General features: G+C 58.3%; 1 protein-coding gene and 1 pseudogene across 2 annotated transcripts in view; one reads left to right on the top strand and one right to left on the bottom strand.

Moving 5' to 3' along the window:
• The window catches only part of LOC139604931 (zinc finger protein 774-like), a 239,435-nt pseudogene that overhangs the window by 138,741 nt on the left and 77,665 nt on the right, over positions 1 to 23,029 (top strand).
• Positions 1 to 23,029, bottom strand: part of LOC139604908 (zinc finger protein 271-like) — a 130,745-nt gene that overhangs the window by 70,837 nt on the left and 36,879 nt on the right. The gene's annotated exons all lie outside the window — the stretch shown is intronic.

Consider the following 23,029-nt stretch of genomic DNA (forward strand, 5'->3'; position numbering starts at 1 on the left):
TCATTCATTTAGAGGCTCTTTTGGTTGTCAGAGCTTTAACTTGCTGCCAGACTTGAACTCCAGGAGATCCTCCTGTTGTCATCAGATTTCAGGCCTCAGCTCCCATGAAAGCTATGGCTGCAGAATTCTGCAGACAATGAGGCTGCTCTCTGGCCACTGGGTTAAACATTTTAGCACAAGAATTCCTTTGGCAAGACCCTGTTTAACATCCACCTATAATTCAAATTCTTTTACCCTGTCTGGAAGGGCCAGGGCAGCGGCCTCACGTAATCTTCATTTTAACACTTGAAAATTCTGTGTTTCCTCCTCCTGTCCATGCATCCAGTTTGTTGACTGGCAGGATAGGAGTGTTACAGGGAGACACCCCTGGCTCCAAAAGCCCTGCCTTCTACAGGGACTCAATACCAGGCTGTGAGCCCTTCCTTCCCTCCCCTGGAACAGGGTATTGCTTGTCCTGGTTGCTTTGAAGTAATTTGTAGAGGCTCCATATCTAATTTTCCCTATTTTCCTGTGGCTGCCCACACTTCTGGGTTCACTTCAGCATAGGCCTGGCCAGACATTTGACACAGAGGTAGAACAGAACTGGCCTCTGTATCACCTTTTATAATATTAATTTGCATTCCATGTTTAGCAATCAAATCCCTTCCCAGTAAATCATGATAACAATTAGGAGCAAATAAAAATTCATGCATTTCCAATCCATCTCCCAGATCTACTAATAGTGGTTGAATAAAACCATGCATCTTTCCCACTTATCCCCTCACTAATCAAACAAATTTTTTGCATTTTTCCCCCTTAGGTCTAAGATTCAGATTGCATTGAGAGGCTCCTGTGTCCATCAGGAGAGGCCTCCTCTCAATGCAGACCCACCTGAATGTTCTCAAGGGCTCCAGTGTGGAGGGTCCCTGGTGTGATGGGAGCTGTGACAGCGCTGCCAATCCATGTCCATCACGGGGTGGACTTGCTGGTCCTGAGGGTGCTGCTGTCTGTGCTTGCAGTGTCCTTGTGCCCTGCAGCTGGAGCCCTGATTCCTTGCCAGGGGCTGTTTGGGTGGGCTGTCCCCTGCCGAGGAGGGCAATGCCTCTGCCGGGTGCTTGTGGCCGAGCCCGTGCCCTGGGTGCTGGGGCCCCCTTGGGCCCTGGGGCTGATCCCTCAGGGGCTGTAGGAGCTCTGCCCTGGCCTTTGCCTTCAGCTTGGCCTTTTGCTGCTCCCTTCTTGCACTCACCTGCTGGGCCTTTGTGCCCAAGTGCTGCAGGGCCTTCTTCTGCCCCTCCTGCAGCCCCCCTCAGTGCCTGTGGGTGTTTGTCTTGCTTTACAAGACAGGTGTCTGCTTGGGAAGGCAGAAAAAGCCTCTCTTGGAATGGAGAATGCAAACCCCCTCCCTCTTAATTTTTAGACTAGTGAAATCAAGGGTCTCTCAGGCGAAGCTATGGGAATAGGAATACCAGTTCTTTACTAGTGTGTATAATAAAGCAAACAAAGAACACCAGCTCCGGCAGTGCCAACAAACAGAGCCCGGAGCCAGTCCCGGCCTTTCGGCTGCGGCGCTTTCCCGTTGGGTGCAGTTCCGGGCACGGCCGGCAGGGGCGCTGGTGGCTCCCGCGGGGCAGGGCAGCGCATCCCTCCCAAAGAGCCCCGGCATCCCGAAATGGGGAGAGCGAAGCGGGGGGAGCTTTTGGCATTGCTGAGACTGGCAGCAGCCTGGGCAGGGTGGGCACCGAGGAGAAGGGCGACCCCCAATCCAAGCGTGACCCCAGCAGCTGGGACAGGGGGGAGCCCCCGAACACCAAAGGGATGGGTCCAGGGACAGGGAACTCCTGGGAGGCTTTTTCAGGGCTGAATCTTGGTGTTTGGGAGGTTTTTCTTGAGCCCAGATGGCCAATGACTTGTAGAGATGGACTTGGGCAGAGAGACCTTCAAACTCAGTGTGTGTTGGGGAAGATGAAACAGGAAAGCCTTATAAATATTATTGTCTGGCAAAAGATTTTGAGAATATAGAAAATATAAGGAAGATTGAAATGAAAGCAAGCTTTGAGATACCTTAGTTACTTAACAGCTGGAAACCAATGGTGTGGCCCAACTGAAGGTAATCCCCTTCTGATGAAACAACTCCCTCTGCTTGCAGACAGATCCAAGGGTCAGAGCAGACCCCACTAGCTCAGCAGAAGGGGTTTAAAGAGGAGTTTTTAGGGTTTAAAATGTAACACAGTATGGTGATGTAGTGATTCTTACAGGCTGTATGTAAATGCTATAGGATTTGTATCTTGTACTAGATTGGCTAGTGAGAAATAGAATATTCAACACAGAAGATTTATTGTATTGTAACAGGAACCTTACTCTCTTACGCTCTTCCCCTCTTACTCTCTTACCCTCTCATCCTCTCTACCCCTCTCTTCTCTCGGGCCTGCTCCAAGCTGTGCCTGGCAGCTCCAAGCAGGGCCCTGCACCCAGGCCCTTTGCAATCAACCGCAGGTTCCACAACCTGGCTGCAGAGATCTCTCGTCTCCGTCCGTCCCGACCGTCCTACCCCCCGACGCTCCTACAAACGCGCTCATCCCTTGTTTTCCCCAAACCAGGATTTCCCATTGTCAACCCCAGGGAGGCTGCGAGGAAGAGGAAGATGCCCCGGGACACTGAGGCAGGTGAGGAGGAAGTCAGTGCCCCTTTCCCCTCTGTGCTGCTCCATCTCCCAGCCCAGCAGGGCCCCTGGCTGCAGCTCAGCCCTGGGGGGATCTCCTTGCCCTTGCCCGTGGCACGGAGGCAAATCCCATGCTGTCCTTGTCCTTCCTCCCCCAGAGCAGGAGCTGAGCATGGAGAGCAGGGAGGACAAATGCCCGCAGCAGAACCTGGTGGCAGAGGCCGTTTTGAGCGGCTCCACGGCGCAGGAAGCCAACGGGGAGGAAAAGCCCCGGAGCTGCCGCACGAGGAGGGGCTGCAAACGCAGATGGCAGGGATGTGAGGGGGAAAGAGCCAGCCTGGGCCGGGAAGGCGGCCGGAGATGGAGCCAGAGCTCGGAGCTGGTGCTCCATGAGCAGCTCCATGATGGGGAGAAGCCCCACACGTGTGTGGAGTGTGGGAAGAGCTTCAGGTGGAACTGCCACCTGATCAGGCACCAGAGAACCCACACTGGGGAGAGGCCCTACGAGTGTGGGGAGTGTGGGAAGAGCTTCAGCCGGAGCTCCAACCTGATCAGCCACCAGAGGATCCACACTGGGGAGAGGCCTTATGAGTGTTCCAAGTGTGGGAAGAAGTTTCAGACCAGCTCCCATCTCCTCCAGCACTATCAGACTCACACAGAGGAGAGGCCCTTCCAATGCCTTGAGTGTGGGAAGGGATTCAAATTCAACTCCACCCTCATCACCCACCGGCGCATCCACACTGGGGAGAGGCCCTACGAGTGTGATAAATGCAGGAAGAGGTTTCAGACCAGCTCCTATCTCCTCCTGCACTATTGGATTCACACAGAGGAGAGGCCCTTCCAATGCCCTGACTGTGGGAAGGGATTCAAGCACAACTCCACCCTCACCAGGCACCGGCGCATCCACACAGGGGAGAGGCCCTACGAGTGTCCCCAGTGTGGGAAGAGCTTCTCCAGGAGCTCTATCTTGACCCAACACCAACGGAGGCACCGGTAAGGGAAGCCCTGCGAGTGCCCCGAGTGCGGGCAGAGCTTCTTGCGCTGCTCCAGCTCCATCCCCCACTGGAGGAGGCACTTTGGGCACAGCCCTGGTCACTCACATTCCCTGTGATCCATGTCGGGAACACACCTGGCTGCTTCTCCTTTTGGTTTGGCCTTAATTTTCCTCTGCTTCACTTTCATCCTTTAAAAACACCCCAAACTGGGTTAAATGAAGGAAATTGATTGAATATATCTGAAGCTCTCCACACTTCCCCCGTTTTTCTGTTGAACAAGCATGGTCTGATTAAATGCAGCAGATACCATCTTTTGCACCATGTTCTGTAGGCATATGCAAAAACATGGCAAAATTAATACTACTAACAAAGCTATAATGCTCACTATAATGCTGACCTTAACAATAGAGCGTAACCATGATCCCAGGCCTAAAGATTTGAGCCATCCATCAATACCAAAGCCTGATTCTACCTGTAGGTTTCCAGTTAACCGCTCCAATGTGGAGAGCTTTGTGGACAGCTGGCCAGCTGAGAAAGGTCACGTCGACATAATAGCGTTGGTTAAGTTAGAAGGAGGCAAGTCTAGGATTCAGCAGTCAGTGTCCAACCACTGACAGGGACATTGTGCCCTTGGTGCAACAACTGGATAGAGGATCTTTTGCCAAAAATATGAGGATAGTTTCATCAGAATAACCACAAGAATGTAGAAGTAGTAACAAAATAACCATAAGAATATAGAAGTAGGCGTGGTTGACCGAGAAGTAATTAACCAATAATGAGCTCAGCTTTGCAATATGTATAAGCCACATTAACACCAATATAAATATGTGTGAACTATCAATAAAGTTGGAGACTTGCTGATCACGCAGATTGAGTGCCGCATTTCTTCCGCTGATCCAACAAGATCCCCCATCAGGAAACCCGTCCATGAGGAGGGATCGTGACAGAAACACAATTTTATTATCAAGAGGTCAAGGGGATTATTAAGTACAATTAATTTTTTTAAATTATATAAATGTAAATTATAGAGATGTTTTCATACATTAAAATAAAATGTTTTAAAATTAAAAAGTATGAGTTATTTTAAAGTAATTAAAGATTCTTAACCAGGGCTGAGCTCCTTCTCCCCGCTCACTGCGGGATGTGGGGAGGGGGCGATGCTGACAGGGCCGGGGGGGCTGCAGCTCTGGCGGGGCGGGGAAACCGTGGGGATCTGGTGCTGCTGCTCTTCCTCCTCCTCCTCTTCCTCCTCCTCCCGCTCCCCCCCGGGCCCAGCCCCCACCCTTTTTCCCCCTCCCTTTGCCCAAATCCGTCCCATCACCGCCCCCCCCAAACCGCTCCCCATCGCCCCCCAATAAACGGCCCCGGGGCCAACTGGGAAGCTTTATTGGGAGCACTGGGAGCAGGCACTGGGCGGGGGCAGAGCGCCAGCGGGGCTGGGGGGGACACGGGACCCCCCCCAAAATCAGCGGAGCGGGGACGGAGCGGGGGGTCCCGGCCGGGCCCGAGCCCACGGGGAGGGGCTGCAGCCGCCGGCGGCTCAGGAGCTCTGTGGGCAGAGAAAAGGGGGTGACACCGGGCTGGGGGCCCCGGCAGGAGCGCACATGCTCCGCCACGGCCGGGACGCCACCCCCGGCACCCGCCCTGACCTTCTTGCGCACGTAGAAGCCGAGCCCCAGCGCCAGGAAGACGAAGCCCAAGACGAAGCCCCCGATGCCCGTCAGCATCTTGCTGCGGGCGGCGTCCGGCGGCATCTCTGGGGGGTCCACAGGGCTCAGCACCCCCAAAACCTCTCACGGACACCCCCAGCCCCTCCCAGCGCCCTCCCTGTGGCCCCCAGCCCAGCCAGGACCCCCTGAAACCTCCCCCCGATCCCTTTTTGTCCTGGCCAGGAGCCACCAAAGCCCCTCCCGTCCCTCTCAGCATCCCACAGCCCCCTCCTGATGGCGGCGAGGGAAGACAAGCAATCAATCAATATGATTGGTAAAGCAAGCTTCGGTTTATCTTGATTACACCGGTACTTTTATATAGTTTTCCAGTAATTATGCATACTTGTCGTTAGTTTATTGGTTTAATTGCTCATACCTGTTGTGAGTTTCTTGGTTTAAAGCAAGAGATTACATTTACATATTCCTCCTACTTTGTGGTTATGCATACTTTATGGTTTCTATTCTCGTTGCTGTCCTTGCCCGTTCGACCTTGTCAGCAGGCAGGACACAGCATCTTCCTATCATGGCGTGCGGCCTGGTTATGCTAAGTGCGGCCCACTTATGCCAAGCTGCTAAGTTATCATGTATGCTCAGTTATCATGGGGCTTGCTTGTACAACATTTCCACGGATCCATGGCCCTTTTCCTCCAGCCATTCTTCCACACTTTCCCTTCCACACTGCACGCTTGGGCAAATTGCACAGACCAAGCAGCCTTTTCCCCCTCTTCCCCATTGGCCTGAAGACACTCTGCACCAAGAGAAAGCTCCTGGACAGCCGGCTATCCAACAACAGCAATTTAATGTTCTTCTAGGGGGTGAAGGGAAAGGAAGTGCTGGCAGAGGAGAGGTGTTCCCCGCAGGCTCAGGTGGCCCCAGCAGACGCAGCCTCCCGGAGCAGTTCTGCACAGCGCCGCAGCAGGACACTCAGCCACGGCCACACAGCAAAGGCCGCGAGTGCCAGAGGCGGCGCAGTTGGTCTCGCATCTTCTGGAGTCGGGAGCAGGGAACGCTCTGTAGAGCTAAAAGGATGTACAGAGCTTGAAGCGCCAGGCATGAGATGGCAGGGCTGGTGTCATCCGTCATGTCCTGCAGGGCTGCAGAGAGAGAAACAGAGGCCCAGTCAGAGGCTGGATCTGCGGGCAGCTGGGGAGAGCCTCCAGGCTCGTGCATAGCACGCAGCTCCTGGCACGGCCTGGAGGAAGCAGGAGGCAAGAAGGACGCGCTGGCAGCTGCTGGCCAGGAATGTCCCCCAGGCGGCTGCAAGGTGTCTGTGCTGTGGGCACCTTGGGGCGCGCAGGGAGCGGAGCCGTGGGCGGGCGGGCCAGGGAGCGCAGGTGCCAGCGGCAGCCCCCGGCGAGAGCCCGCGGGCCGCACTCACCCCTGCAGATGATGCGGAAGTGCGGCTGCTGCCCTGTCAGGAAGCGCCCGGCCATCCCTGGGGAACACAGAGCGTGTCCGGCCTTCAGAGCCACAGCTGCCGCCCACGGGCGCTGCCAGCCTCGAGGCCACACGCCCTGCTGGCCCGGCAGGGCTCAGCCCGAGCCCCTGGCGCACGCTGCCGCCCCAGGCCACGGCTGCCAGAGGGCGGCAGCAGCAATGCCGAGCCCCGCCGGGGCTGCACATGCCCGCGCCCGGATCCTGCTGCCGGGGCAGCAGGCGGGGCTGGGGCCGAGCTGCGGCGGGTCGGGCCGGGGAGGGAGCCGGGCTTGGCGCTCACCCATGAACCTGACGGCCGCCTCTCGCAGGGGCTCCTGTGCGCTCCGCACGTAGGGCAGGGCCAGGCGCAGGTGCTCGGCCGCTCGGCTCCTGTCCTCTGCCAGCTGCAGAGAGCGGCGGGGCACGGAGGGAAAGGGTTGATGCGGGCCCTGCCCCTGGGCCGGGCGCTGCCTACGGCCGCCACTGCTCCCCCTGCCCACAGAGCCCTGAGGCCCGGCCAGCAGCCGCAGGCGCCGGGCTCGGCACGGGGCGGAGGGCCCGGCGAGCCGCGGTGCCGCCCCGCAGCAGAGCCCGGCTGGCTCGGGCCTCCATCGGCACCGGCCTTGGGGCCACAGGAGCCTGGAGACGAGCCCGCACGGCCCAGGCAAGGGAGCGGCGTGTGGGGCGCAGGCTGGTGCCCCTGCCTGCGGCACTGGGCAGGGGCCACAGCTGCCAGCCCCACAGACCGGGCGCCGGGGGCAGGCGGCTTCTGCAGGGATTGGGCTGGGCATTCCAGGCTGTCCTTACCAAGCACTCGGCAAATCTCCACATCTGATGCGTCTGCAGCAGCTGCTTGATATCCTTCCTCTTCAGGAAGCTTACTGCAGAAAGCAGCGTTTCCCGAGAGGCCTGCAGAGCAGCAGAGACCCAGAGATGGCACCGCAGCCCAGGGCACCGGACCCGCATCTCTGTGCCTGGGCCGGGAGGAGGCTGGAGCCCGTCAGGTGCCAGGGGCTGGGGAGACAGCTGAGCTCCTTCCATGGGGACACCCAGGAGGCCTCACCTGTGCCACACGCCCGTTCTCATCGTGGCAGTGGAAGAAGAGTGGGAGCAGGCTCTGGCTCACGTGCTTCTTCAGAGGCTTTTCTCCCTTTGCCACTACCAAGGCGATCACATCTTGGAAGAGGCGAATGGAGAGCAGCTGCACAAGGCTGTTGTCCTGTTGAAAAGGAAGCCAAAGCCCTCCACATCAGCTGCTCCAGGCCTCCCTGTGCCCAGGCCCAAGGCAGCACCCAAGTGCCCGTGGCTGGGGGCACAGAGCCTCACATTGTCAAAGAGGTGCCAGAGCGCCTCAGCCAGCTGCAGGGCGATGGGGCTGGCTATTGCCAGGTCTTTCTGCAGCATCAGGAGGCTGAGCACAATGAGGGTCTTCTCCACGATGTCTTCATCCCTATCCCACAGTAGCTTCCCAAGGCTTTCAGTCAGGCTGTACACGCTTGGATCCTGTGTGCAAAACAAGGCTGGGCAACCCCACGCTGCTGCTGCTGCTGCTGCTGCAGGGCTCAGAGGCCGAAGGCCTGTCCCAAAGCACTCAGGCAGCTGAACAGCGACCCTGGAGAGCTGGGAGCAGCTGCCACAGCAGCCAAAGCCCAGCTAAGGCCAAGGGGCTGCTTGCCCCAGCCCCACGCTGCCAGCACAGCTTCAGCTGCTGCCTCCTTCTCACCATCGAGGTGAGCACCACGAGGCCTCGCAGCGCCACGCCACGCATCTGCCTGGACTCGCTCTGCAGGTGCCTTGTCAAGATCTCCAGGACTTTTTTACCGCATTCGCTCAAGTCCAGGCAATCCAGGACCTGAAAGGCACAGAGCAGGCACAGAGGTGCCCAGCTGGCAGGAGCTCAGAAGTGCACAGGGCCGAGCCAAGGCAGCAGCACAGGGCACGGGCAGCGTCCCAGGCAGCTGCGGCTACGAGAGGGCGGAGGGCTGGGAGGCAGCTCAGCCAGGCAGCGCTGGCCGTGGGGCTCACCTCCACCAGGAAGGCCAGGGCGGGCAGCTCCCAGTCTGAAATGCCTTGGCTGAGCAGGTCAAAGAGGCAGGATGCCATGCCGCAACACCAGATGATGGAGACACGGCGCATCTCCCTGGCAGGGAGAAAAAGGCACCATGCTCCTGGGCCGGGCGGGCAAACCTCTCCCAGGGCTGACTGGCAGAGCTCTGGTCTGCTCCCGAGCATCCCGAGGGCGCTTTGGGAGGCGGCTGTTCCCAGGCAGCCTCCTGTGCCGGCCTTTTCCAGTCTGCTCATGCCTCCCTTGGTGACAAGGCCCGGCTGCCCATGAGCACGGGGACTGTGTGGGGCGTTGCAGGCACAAAGGAGAGGGGCGGTGGGGAGAACGAGGTCTCACCTGGCCAGCAGACGCACTGCACAGTGGTGGGTGTCGGCACAGAGCAGCGTGTCCCAGGCACGCTTGCGTTCCATGGACAGCACCACGTGCTCATAGCGCATTTGGCAGAGCAGGGCCTTCAGGGTCTGCAGCGCAAAGCTGTGTGCAGAGCAAAGCCCAGGTCACGCTGGGAGCCCCGGCTCCTGCCCTGGGGGCGTGGGAGGGATGGGGAGACTGGGAGGACTGGCACGGAGCACCTGTTGGGGTTGGCGGAGAGGCCGTGTTGCTCCTGGCATCCCTGCCAGAAGGTCTCAACCTCTTCTGGCATATCCTGCATGCTAATGTAAGCTTGGAAGAGCAGACGCAGAAAGAGATTGGAGAAATACTCCAGCACCACAGGCGAGCGCCAGGCCAGATTGAAGACTCTCCACAGGGCCACGGTTGCCTGCAAGAAATAAAACAGCCAGAGACAAGGCTCAGTGCCAAGACATCCACGTGGCAGGGCCTGAGCATGCCAGGGAGAGGCCGGGGGAGACACGGGGGGAGCAGCCGGCCTGGTGCCCCTGAACCCTGCCCCTAAGGCAGGATTCAGCCCAGTGCCTGAGGCAGGGAGATGCAGCTGGGGGGAGGACAGAGAGCTGGCTGCTGGAGAGGCGGCCTGGGGGCTGGCAAAGGCCGGCACCAGAAACTCACAGCCAGGGCAAAGACTCCTGCGTTGTCCCCATCGGAGGTGTACGCGCTGTGCACTGGCCAGGCGCTCAGCACATCGAGGAGTAGCCGCAGCGCCGGCTCCGCAGTCCTGCTCGAGGACATGATGGTTCCCCACATGGTGGCGGCAGCTCTGTGGGGTCAGAGCTCTGTGTCAGGGCTGGCTCAGCCACAGCACCGTGGCCTGGGCAGCTGCAGGGCCCCGCGCTGGCCCTCAGCCCTGCCTCTGCCCACTGCCCCTGGCCGGCAGCGGCCAGCCAGCCCACGTGGGTACAGGCCCCGAGGGGCAGGGAGGGAGCGTGGCACCAGGCTCAGGAGCTGCCATGGCAGCCCTGGAAAACCGAGGAGCCAGAGGATCCTGGAACTGCCCGCCTGTCTGGCAGTCAGCAGGGACAGGCTCTACAGGGTGATGGGCCGGTGAACCCGAAGCCCTCAAGGCATGTGGGGCTGCCCTACCTGTCACACGATGGGGCCCAGCGCAAGAGGGTGATCAGCACGTCAGAGGGGTATTCCTCGGTCAGCTCCAGAAGGGTTTTGTCCAGCCTGTGCCCAGCAGCCTCATTGGCCGTGAGCCACTGGTGGATGGACCTCACCATGGCAGGCACCTGCAGAGGGCATGGGGAGACTTGGAGAGCTGCCAGAGCAGCAACTCCCCCTGAGAAGTGCTTCCCTTCCAACCGCATTGGGCCGGGCCTCAAAGGCCCAGGGAGCCCGGCAGAGCCGGCTCGAGGCGCTGCACCACTGCTGGGGCCATTGAGCCCTTGCCCCAGGCTGCTTACTTGCACTGGATTGGAGACACCCTTCTCCACAAGCAAATCCAGCATGGCAGCATCGATCTTGGCATCGAGGAACGGAAGGTTGGCCAAGACGCCCGTGCCCACACCGGCGGTCTCTTCCTGCCAAAGGCACGTGATGAATTCACAGAGGGTCGGCAGGAGAAGGGCAGCAAGAGAGGGAGAATCCATGGAGCGCTCCAAGCCTGGTGCTTGGCTGAGCAGTGCCAGCAGGCCCAGCCCAGGTGGGGATGGCCCCAGGTACCTGCGCTGTTCTGCCCAAGCGGCCACGGGCGGCTTCCTGTTCTTGTGTCCGGTCCTGGGCTGCATCTGGCAAAGAGCAAGCGCAGCCAGAGCTGAGGGGCTGCGGGAGAGGCCGGAGAACACAGCCCAGCCCTGCGCTCCCCAGGCAGGGAGAGCCTCGGGATGCCCCGGGGGATGGAGCGTGGCTGCCAGGTGCTCCAGCCCAGCTTCTGTCCTATCCATGGATATGTCCACAGAGATGGGATGGGATGGGATGGGATGGGATGGGATGGGATGGGATGGGATGGGATGGGATGGGATGGGATGGGATGGGATGGAGGCAGACTGGCTGCAGGCACCAGCCCTGCGGCCCAGCTCCGCCACTCACCGTACTGCAGCAGCTGCAACTGCTCCGGCTCTGCAGGCTGCTGTGCTGGGGCAGCTGCAGGGCCTTTGCTTTTCTTGCCCCGAAGCCCCTTGAACAGGCCGAGCAGTCTGCCTGCCATCCCGCTGCCTGACCTCAAGGGCACCTTGGACACAGATGCCCCGTCAAGGGTCCGAGTCAGCGAGTGCCGCAGTCCTGCCTTGCAGGTACCTGCGACAGAGGAGCCTCAGGAAGATTACAGGACAGCAAGTCCTGCACTCTGTTCTCGAGGGCTCCTGCCACAATGACAGGAGAGTCCTCAGGAACGATGCAGGTCACCAAGCCCCACGGCCTGGCCACGAGGGCACCGGCCGCAGGGATGGGAGATGCCTCGGAAAAGCTCCGAGTCACTGAGTCCCGAGGTCTGGCCGTGAGGCCAGCTGCAGGAGGAACGCCTCGGAAAAGCTCCGGGTCAGCAAGGAATGAGCCGGCTGTGCGGGGGCTCCTCACAGCACTGCTCTGTCCCGTCCTGTCCCGTCGCGTGCACCGAGCACTGTGGCGTGGCCACGGCGCCGCCGGCACCTATGTCAGCGCGTGTCACAAAGGGCTGCTCGGACGCCCCGTTCCACTCAGTGACCCTGCTGCACCGTGTCACAAAGGGCCCTTGGACACGCTGCCATGTGCCCCGGGGCCAGCCCCTCCCCACCCAAAGTGGCCCCGGTTGGACGGAATCCCTTGCCCCGAGTGTCTGTCGCAAGCCCGGAAACACCAAGCCCGGCCAAGTGCTTGGGGAAGGACTCTCCACGCTGCCCGGCCCGCACAGCCCAGCTCGGTGCCGGCCCTGGAGCAGAGCAGCTTCCAGCAAGCAAGAGGCAAACGCATCTTGCCAAGAGTTAAAACACACCAGAGAGGGAAGATGGCATTAATGTGTGCATAAAGGCCTTGGAATTCACAGCTCTCTGAGAGAGATTTGGGGCTCTCGGCTGGACAGAGATGATCCTGCTCTGTGCTGGGCTCAAAGGCAGGGAACACGCCCTGCCGCTGCTGCTTGGCGGGGTCTCCGCAGGCCCAGGCAGATGCCAAAGCTGCTCTCACAGTCTTCTCCCTTGCCACGCCCCTCCGCCGAGTGCCAGGGGCCTCAAGGACGGAAAGGAGCGCAGGGAGCCAAAGGGAGATGGCTCACTACCTCACTGGGGGCTCCTGGGGAAGCACTTTGCTTGAGAAGCAAGCCCCTCTCTTCCAAAGGCATTTCTCCAAATGCCTGCATTTCCCAGGGAACACCAACACACTCTTATGGTTTTGGAAAAGGTTTTGGAAAAATCCAAACTCTTTATTAAGGGAAAGCGAAGCAAAGGGGTGAGCTGGGAGACAAAAAAAGCGGATGGGCAGGCTCTGAGAGCTGGAGGGAGGGAGCTGCCAACAGGGAGAGAGATGGCAGGAGCTCCTGGAGCTTGCCACAGGCTCAGCTCTGAGCAGCTAGAGCTGTGCCTGGAGCTGCAGCTGGTGCATCCTGCTCTGCAGCTGCTCCCATCTGCAACGGGAGCTGGAGATGGCCGAGGGATGCCAGTACATCTGATCCAGCAGACGCAAGAAGTCCTGCAGATCTTCTTTGGAAGGTCAGCTGAATGAGTACGCTGATGCAGGATGGGCTGTCATCTTCTCTCAGGGCTTGAAGAGCTGGAAGAGAGAGGAAGAGAGCCACGGTCAGAGGCCAGATGGAGGGAATCCAAGGAAAGCCTCCTGCCAGGGCCATCCCAGCCGGCTCTTGCCAGGGCTTCGGCCGGAAGGTGTTGGTCACAGATCGCCCACGTTTCGCTGGCAGCTCTGCGGGCTGTGCCCCCGCCGCCCCTCGCCCGCACAGGGAGCAGAGCCCTCCGAAGCCCGGGCACGGATTGTAGCTGCGGGGCCGGCATGTGCAGCTGCCCCCGGCGATGCTCGCTGCTCCGCGGCTGCCCCGACTCACCCTCGCTGATGACCTGGAGCTCCTCCTTCTGCCCCGTGACGAGCACTCCGGCCAGCCCTGGCAAGACAGAGCCCGTGTCGGCCCCGGGCGGCACAGCTGCCCGGCACGGGCGCTGCCAGCCCTGCGGCCGCACGCCCTCCTGCCCGGGCAGGGCTCCTGCCGGCCCCTGCCGCGCGCTGCCGCCCGGGGCTCGGCTGGCTGCGGGAGGGCGGCGGCAGCGCCGAGGGCGGGCGGGGCTGCAGCGGCCCGGGCGCGGCTGCCGCTGTAGCCAGGGCAGCAGCCGGGCCGGGGGCAGGGAGGGGCGCCGGGCTCGGGGCTCACCGATGATCCCGACGGCCGCCTGGCGCACGGGCTTCTGTGGGCTCCGCAGGCGCGGCAGGGCCCAGCGCAGGTGCTCGGCCGCTCGGCTCTCGTCCTGCGGCAGCTGCGGGCAGCACCGACAGGGAAGGCTCGGTGCGGCCTCTGCCCCTCGGCCGGGCGCTCCCTGTGCCCAGCAGCGGCCGAGCCGGCCCGCACGGCCCGGGGCAGGGAGCGGCGTGGGGGGCGCAGGCCGGCGGGCCCGGCTGGCGGCGCCGGGCAGGGGCACAGCTGCCGGCCCCCCGCACCGAGCACCGGGGGCAGGGGGGCTTCTCCAGCCTGCGGCTGGGGCTCCCGGGCTGTCCTTACCAGGCGCTCGGCGAACTGCATCCGCTGCCCCTTCATCAGCAGCTGCTCGAGGTCACTCCTCAGGAAGCGTGCCGCACGAAGCAGGGCTTCGCCAGAGGCCTGGAGAGCAGCAGAGAGCCGCAGGTGGCACCCGAGCCCAGGGCACGGGACCCGTGACCCTGTGCCAAGGCCAGGTGAGGCTGGAGCCCGCCAGGCGCCAGGGCGGCCCAGCCCTCTGCCAGGGATGCGGCCGCATCACACAAAACCTCACCTTGGCCACGTGCAGGTTCTCATCGTGCCAGTGCAAGAAGAGAGGGAGCAGGCTCTGGCTCACGATTGTCATGGGAGGATTTTCCCCCTCTTCCTCTACCAGCTCCATCACCTTGCAGAAGAGCTGAATGGAGAGGAGCCGCACGTGGCTGTTGTCCTGGAAGGGTAGGAAAAGTCCTAAGCACCAGCTACTGCAGGCCCATTGGGCCAAAAGCCCAAATCTCTACACACAGAGCACAAAGGTTGCAGGCAGTGTCCGGTGCCCTTGGCTGGGGGCGCAGAGCCTTACGTTCTCAAAGTGTTGCAGGAGGGGCTCAGCCAGCTTCAGGGCGGTGACGCTGGGTGGCTTGAGGTCTTTGTCCTGGAGCATATCCCTGAGCACACACAGGGTCATCCAGACCATCTCTGCATCTGGATCAGCCAGCTGCTGCAGCAGGTGTTGATACAGGCCGCGTATTCCTCCGGCCTGTGTGCAAGACGGGGCTGTGCTGTGAAGCCGTGCCTGGCCGCAGCACCAACAGCCGCTTGGGCCACTGGGGCAGCTGAAGCGGGAGGCAGGAGAGCTGGGAGCAGCTGCCTCTGCTGCCAAAGGCCAGCCAAGCCCAGAGGTCTGCATTGCCCAGCCACACGATGCTGCCAGCGCGGCTTCAGCCACCGCCCCCTTCTCACCAGCGAGGGCTCCTTGCTGAACACCACGAGGCCCCGGAGCGCAGGGGCGCAGCCCGTCCCTGCAGTGGCTGGGCAGATGCCTGGATACCAGCGCCAGGGCACTGGGACCGTGTTTGCTCAAGTCCAGGCACTCGAGGAGCTGAAAGGCACAGTGTCACTATAGGACACAAAAGAACACACGCTCACACCGTTCTCAAGGTGAAAGAGAAAAAAGGGCCGTTTATTTTCTGACTCCAACATTTATAGTTTTCCAAAAGTGACAGTGGATTAGAGGGTGACAGTGGCACCTCTCCAATGCCACTGGTTAAACCAACAGTCCATCAACTCTCTCCTCCTCCATAAAGGAATGCAAAACAATGAATTATTTACAGAAAGTGTGTGAGAAAATTCACTACAAGAATGTCAACATCAGAAGGCTTAGAAAATCTTAAAAACCCAAGGTGACATCTCACTCTTTTTCCATTTAAAAAGAAAAAGAAAAGAAAATGAACATTGTAAAAAGGAAAACATGAACAATGCTCAGTGTCCACTTGCGGACAAATCATCAGAGCGATCACTCCCATCATCTGCATCTGAGTCATCACTCAATGATCTGCCTGCTTGATCCCTTTCAGGTTGGTCACGGTCTCTGTCTTGCTCATCGGCTGGATTCTGCCTCTGCGGTCGCAGGTCAGAGCGAACACATTTCCAAGGTACCCAGCGTACCCCAGTATCTGTGGATACACAAGCATACCCGCACCCCGAAGCGATAAGGTTGTTGCGACCTTCCCACTGTTTGATGACTAAATTCCGCACCCGAACCTTCGCTCGAGGCTGATGTGCCTCGTCCGCAGCCTGCAACGAGAGATGGTGATTCAAAATGACAGGGTTATTTGAGTTCTGTGGCACAGTGAGATGATTGATTTTGTACAAAGCTTTTGCCAACCGACTGTGCGGGGTTTCACCCTGCATTCCCCGTTTTTGTTTTTGAAGAACCCGCTTCAGAGTACCATGAGCGCGTTCTACAATAGCTTGACCAGTTGGAGAATGAGGGATCCCGAACTTGTGCGAAACACCCCACAACTGCAGGAACTGCCGCACCTTTTGCGATGCGTAAGCAGGACCATTGTTGGTTTTCACAGCAGAAGGTGTGCCCAGAACGGCAAAGGCCTGCCTCCAGTGGGCAAGGACATCATGGGCCTTTTCTCCAGTGTGAGCAGAAGCACACATCGCAGAGGAGAACGTGTCCACCGTGACATGCACATACTTGAGCCAGCCAAACTCGGCAATCAGGGTGACATCGGTCTGCCAAAGCTCCAAGGCCCTAAGGCCTCTGGGGTTCACCCCTGCCGGCAAAGGCGGAGCAAGTGCATGGCAGTCATCACATGACTCAACAATGTCACGAGCCTCAGTTGGCATCAGCTGAAACTGCTTCTGCAGGGTATGTGCATTTTGGTGGGGAAACCCATGCGATGCCTTGGCCTACGCAAGTGTATCAGGCTGAGGCACTGCCCACGCTGGGTTAGCCAGCTTGTCAGCCCTCGCGTTACCTTCCACTATAGAGCCCGGCAAATTGGTGTGACTCCTCACTTGCAGAACATAGAATGGATGAACCCGGGCCTGAATGACACACCACAAGGTCTTCAGTAAATGAAACACGGCAGGATTACTGACCTCCTTCAAAACCGAAACACCCAACTGCTGTGCGATATCAGCCACATAGGCGGAATCCGTGACCAAGTTGAAAGGCTCCTGGGAGAATCTCTCAAATGCCATGACAGCAGCCCTCAGTTCAACCAATTGGGCTGACCCATCCTCATGACCTTCCAGAACCTGCCACTCAGATCCGTCCCTCAAAGTAACAATGTCCTTTCCTGTTTTCCCTGAACCGTCAGTGAAGACGGTGGGTCCTTGCACGGGCTCCTGGCTATTTTTGGGCCGCAAAGAGATTTTTGTGGATTTTGCCATATGCAGTAGCCTATGGTTGGGCAGATGATAAGTGATCTGCCCGGATAAATTTTCCAGAGCACTCTGCAGGGACACACTGTTTGCAAAGCTCCAGTCAAAATCCTCCCGTTGCACCGGGAGTATGATCTTTGCGGGATCTGCACCCATCAATTGCAAACACCGTTGCCGGCATTTGATTATCAAGCGAGCGATCAATTCAAACAACGCAGTTGCCGTCTTCTGCGGCTGATGGGGCAGGAAAACCCATTCCAACAAGTGCAAGGAGTCAGACCAATTATCACTCCACTGGCCAATGATGCCTGTGGGATACGAATCTGGAGTGGTGACGAACACAGTGACATCAATGGAGGGATCAATGCGATAAACTTGGCAAGCTGAAACAGCTCGCTGAACCACCTCCAATGCCTTATGCGCCTCAGGGCGAACACAGGGTGACATCTCACCCTTTTTCATCTCAGTGTGAGAGGTGACTTTAGATCAGCGTCTCCTTTCAGCAAATCATACAGAGGAGACAGCTGCGCATCAGTTACTCCCAAATACAGACGCAACCAAGTGATGACACCTACCAATTTCTGGGCATCATTCAGTGTCCTCACAGGATGCACAAATTGCACCTCCTGGTGACGGATTGTCTGTTCCAGAATTTTGACCCCCAAATACTTCCAAGGTGGTTGCTCTTGGACCTTCTCCGGAGCCACCTGCAGTCCCTGAGCATGCAAAGCATCAAGCAACCGAGGCTGAATCCTCAGCAGCTCATGTAGGGTGGACGCGGCCACCAAAATGTCATCCATATAATGGTACAGACGCGCATCAGGAAATTGCCTGCGAACTCCAGACAAAGCACGGGCCACATACCACTGGCATATGACGGGAGGATTGCACATGCCCTGAGGCAATGTCCTCCATTGGTATCTCTGTGCAGGCTCAGCCTCGTTAATTGCTGGCACTGAGAAGGCAAACTTTGGTCTGTCATCGGGATGCAAAGGAATTGTAAAGAAACAATCCTTCAAATTCACAATGAGGACCAGCCAATCTGCAGGAAGCATGGTAGGCAATGGCATGCCCGCCTGCAATGTTCCCATGCTTTCCATCATGACATTGACCTTTCGGAGGTCTTGCAACAACCTCCATTTCCCAGATTTCTTTTTGATGCAGAAGACAGGGGTGTTCCAGGGACACTCTGCGCCCTTCACTGCAGTGGCCCCCATCAAAAATCCGTCCCAATGCATACCCCCCAAACAGACAGAACATCCCTCCCCCAAAGGTTGGCAGGAGTAGAAGTAACATGAGGCCTAACCCAGGCCGTCTGTCCCTCTAGGTTGGTGACCAGCACGGGCCGTTGGCTCACATAACATTGCGCCATCCCTCCCAGGCCAGCGACAGATGTCCCCACCAGATCCAAGGGCCGCTCTGGGGGCCAGGTCACAAGGGAGAGAACTGTGATGTCAGCACCTCTGTCGAGAAGCCCGCGGACGTGGACTTCCGGCGGTGTCGCACCAGGAACAGACAGGGTGCACAGCATCTCGGGATGGTCCTTGGTCAGGACAGCAGCCCAGTGAACTTGAGGCGGCCCAGTGGAGCCAAAACCGCCATCTCCACGCGACTGGTCAGCTGACCTGCGAACAGAGGACTTGAAAGGCACAAGTAGAGCAAGCCGCGTCCCTTTCGGGATCGTGACATGGGGGGTGGGTGTGGAGACCATGGCACAAATCTGCCCTGTGAAATCCCCATCAATGAGCCCCAGGTGCACAATGATGCCCTGAAGGGTGGCACTAGACCTCCCCATAAGGAGAGCACTCATGCCCCCACCCAAGGGACCAAAGGCATCCAGGGGAACCTTGCGTATCTGAGAAGACTCTAACACAACTGTTGCTGCGGTGCAGACATCCACTCCTGCTGATCCACAGGTGCTGGCTGCAAGCCGGCAAAGGAGACCTCCATCGGCACCGGGGTCTGGAGAGAAGCTTGTGTCCGCACACGTCCCCCCTGCGCACTCCGCTTGCCGTTTCCCGAGCCTGGCAAAGCCTGGCCATTAGCATGAACAGTCGCCTTGCACACATCGGACATATGATTCGGCCTACCACACTGACCACACAAGAACATGGGGAACTTCACCTTCTGTGCTTTCTTCCCCTGCTTCTTGCCAGCCTGCGCAATCCCCCGCACGGCCGCTTGCCCTGCGGCACCGCCCAAACCAGCTGCACAGCAGCAGCCGCGGCAGCCAACTTCCGATCCAGGGGGACGATGTCCGCACAGGCCTCCGCCATCTCAGAAACAGTAGGATCATCAGGCAGAGCCACTATGACTTTCCTACAAGCAGCATTGCAATTGCACTTGACAAGGTTCGTAATCATAACACTCCTTGCCACAGGATCAGGCACCTGTCTATCCACGGATGCAATCAGCCTTTCCGCGAACGTCATGAAAGGCTCGTCATCCCCCTGGACAATGGTCGAGAATGGTGGCTTCGTGTCCGGTTCGGCTGTCTGTTTCAGTGTCTGTGCCCGGACACGGGTAGGGTGGTTCTTGGGTGGCACGCGTTTCAAAAGACGAGTCTGGACTCTTCAGCTTTTCGATCTTCAGATTGTTTATTGTTTCTTATCTACAAAATTTTCTGTAATTTTCTGTCTGCCCAACAGAGGTCTGACCTGCAAGGCAGCCAAAGGCACTCGTGACCACCCACGGGGCGGTCATGTCTTTTTATACTAAAATCTACGTACATGATATTTACCTTTATTTTCCAATACTTTTCACCCATGTTGGCAAGTGCACTTTTACCATGAACCAATCCCCCAGTGCCGACATCACCACAGAAGATGGATGACAAGAAGAAGAAAGAAGAAGGACGAGACACGCCCTGATCCCTCCATCTTGTCTCCATAACCCCCCTGTACCAAAAACCTTGAAGTTTATATTTCACCCTATAAATGTGTCCTTTTTTATACCCTTCACTCCCAAGTGATTCTCAAGTCCTCAAACTGCTGTCACTTCTGTGGATGGATCAAAATCAAGTCACCAAACACTCCTGGCAACATTCCAGGATTTCTGAGACCCCCAAGGGTTCTCTTGGTAACTCTGGACATCAGGAGTGATGTGCTGAGTTCCCACAGCCTCGGAGCAGCCATTTCCAGGGTCTGAACAATCGCAGCCATGCCCAGCAAGTGGCACTGTTCAAGCAAAAGGGGATCAAATCCAACCTGCCCTTGAACATTCTCATAAAGCCCTGTTCCCAGCAGCATGTCAGCGACAACCCCACGCCTGGGGTCCTGCGGACCCAGCGCAGCATTCCGCAGAACCGCGTGGGCCGCCAAACGAGCCCACTTGGTCTCAAAAACACCATACTGCACAGGGTGAAAAAGAGAACGTGCCACACGACGGAGATCATGAGGCATCAGCATATCCGAATCAACCCTCCGGAGAGTCCGCATAACCTCAGCGGACCCCAAACCATGCTGAGCAACTGCCTCACGGAGCTCCTTCTCCAGCTTATATGAAAGGGGTTCATGGGTGTTATGAGCAACACCCCTGAGCACAGGGAAAACCTGAGGATCCCCTGGCAAAGCCACCGCACCTTCCGCACCCCGGTCCTCAGGCCCAACAGGGACAAGAGACGAAGATCGCCTGGGAGCCAGGCCAACACCACTCGGCCCTGGGCCCCCGCAGCACCGGCAGAGCCAAAGGAGCCCGCCCCGCGACCCTGCAGGTGCCACGAGGAAACAGGCTCATTCATTTCGTCGGTCTTGGTTTTCGCCTCTCGCCAAAAACGCTCGGGGTGCCTGGGACGCACGGTCACCTGACATGCGGGAAGCGTCCCCAAAGTCGACGAGGAAGTGCCGTGGCCCCAGGCACCCACCGGCCTCCCGCCGGCCGTGTCAACAGGTGCGCTAAAGGTAAACACCCCAGCGCCCTGTCGCATTACAGCTCCAGCAGGGGGCTCCCCGGCGGACACAGGTACCAGCACGGCCAGCAAATCTGGCGCGGACCGGGATGAGACCGGCGCGGGGCCCCCGGCCCCCGACACAGGGGAGGGACGGGACGCCAAGAGAGACGCAGTCACTGCGGGACGGCACCAGGGAGCCCGGCAAGCCCCCTATGAGGGTCCGTCCCAAACCATAAGACTGCCCAGCGGGTACCGCTCCAACCGAGCAGAGGGGCGGGCTGCCCGCCCACCAGAGCGGGCCAGATAGAACGCCGACCGACGCCCTGCCCCCGGGTGCTTCCACCGACTGCTCATGCCCAGCAGGCTGCACAGGCCCAGGGACGGGCGAAGTCGTCCCCCTCGCCGAGGAGCCCGGCTCGGAGGCAGGCGACCCTGCCCCCGCTGTGGCCAGGGGGAACTTCATGGAAACACCGCAATTCGGACACCAGGTTGTCACCGAACCAGACTCAAGCCGAGGCGGAGGCTGGCCCTCAAAAACCAGAAAGGCACAAAGAAAAGGTGACCTGTCCCCCACCCCACCGCCCACACAGGGCGAAGCAGGACAAGGACGGCCCGCCGAATCCACAGAGCCCCCAGAAACCCACGGGGCTCCGCCCCCCAGCACACTGTCCGGAGGCGGGGAGGGGGACTCCACATCGGACAAAAACTCAAACTCCCCCTCCTCCACATCCGAGACAGAAGAGCTTCCCTGGGAACTCCGAGGGGTACAAGAACCAGACCCCTCCCAAAGTTCCACACATCTTTTCCACTGCACCAGCAGCTGGTCCCGCATCTAGAGTGCAATCGTCAAAAAGGGCCTCCATGAGGCGGGTCCCCACACGAGACGACTCCTCCCTGGAGAACACCTTCTCAGGACCCGAAGGAACCCTCGCTCTCGGGCCCACAGACACAATCTCTCAAAATCATCCCAGGAACAGAAATCTGTTTCCACTCCAGGACCCCCCTCCAAAGATCCAAAAGGAGGAGATCCTCCTCAAAACCCACAGCGCTTGCCATTACCCTAAGAACCGCAGGCAGAGCACCAAAGAGAGGGGGGGAAAACCTCACCACAATCTGCTGCAATACACATGTTGGGGTCACCAGATGTCGCTATAGGACACAAAAGAACACACACACCGTTCTCAAGGTGAGAGAGAAAAAAGGGCCGTTTATTTTCTGACTCCAACATTTATAGTTTTCCAAAAGTGACAGTGGATTGGAGGGTGACAGTGGCACCTCTCCAATGCCACTGGTTAAACCAACAGTCCATCAACTCTCTCCTCCTCCATAAAGGAATGCAAAACAATGAGTTATTTACAGAAAGTGAGTGAGAAAGTTCACTACAAGAATGTCAACATCAGAAGGCTTAGAAAATCTTAAAAAACCAGGGTGACAGGATTCTCCACATGACTTTCATCTAGAAAGCATACTAATTTTGAAGCTGCCAATGTGCACTGTGCTCCTGTTGGAAGGAGGTCTGGGTCGCTGGGGAATCGGCTGAAGACTTTGCTGAGGGCGTCTTCTTGACGTTCCCCGATGACTGTTCTGTTTGCTGTTGTGTCACCGCCATAATTTGTGTCAATGCGTGCTGACGGTTTGTGGGCGCGCTCCTTTTCCCGTTTCCCGGATACGGTAAAGGATTCCCTTCCACGTCCGTCTGAGAATAACATTCTTTCACAGAGTGCCTTCCTCTTCCGCATCGTGCACAAAGTGGCTTTTCTGGTTTTTGCGTCTGCACTTGTGCGTGTGCTTGTGAACAATTCTTCTTCAAGTGCCCAAATGCTCCACACTTGTAGCATTGTCCTCCCGACAGATTGTTCTTTTTCTGGATGGTTGCAAGAACTTTACCCTGTTGTTGAAGTACTTCTTCCAGCACTTTTTCCAACACCTTGTCTTCCGACTGTTTTTCCGAGTGTCTTTTCATCTGTTCTTCCCATTCTCCTCTCAGCTCGTCCCTCACGATCGATGCGACATGCTGAGGTGTTCCCACCTTGCTGCATGGCTCCACCAGCTCTTCCAAGGATGGTCGTCCTGGCATTGCGCTGATGACCCGTTGACAATCCGGGTTGGCATTGCCGAAGGCTAGACTTTCCATGAGAGGTCTCTTCACTGCCTCATCAGTCACTTGTCGATCCACAGCTTGCGAGAGTCGATCTATGAATGACGAGAATGGTTCCGTGGGACCTTGCCTGATGCGTGAGAATGGAACGTCCTGAACTCCCGCTGGAGCAATCTGCAGGATCGCTCTGCGCGCTGCTTCCTTGATGTCATTCAACACTCGTCGTGGAAGTCGTGCTGCTTGCTCTGCTGGATTGTCACCTGGAGGATCCCCTGCCAACTGTGCCTCTGTGAGATTTGCATTTGGCCCACCTTGATAACTGTTTCTCAAC

The sequence above is a fragment of the Agelaius tricolor genome, unplaced genomic scaffold, assembly GCF_023055355.1.
Source record: "Agelaius tricolor isolate 1412-34295 unplaced genomic scaffold, bAgeTri1.0.p SCAF_57, whole genome shotgun sequence".
Lineage (NCBI taxonomy): Eukaryota > Metazoa > Chordata > Aves > Passeriformes > Icteridae > Agelaius > Agelaius tricolor.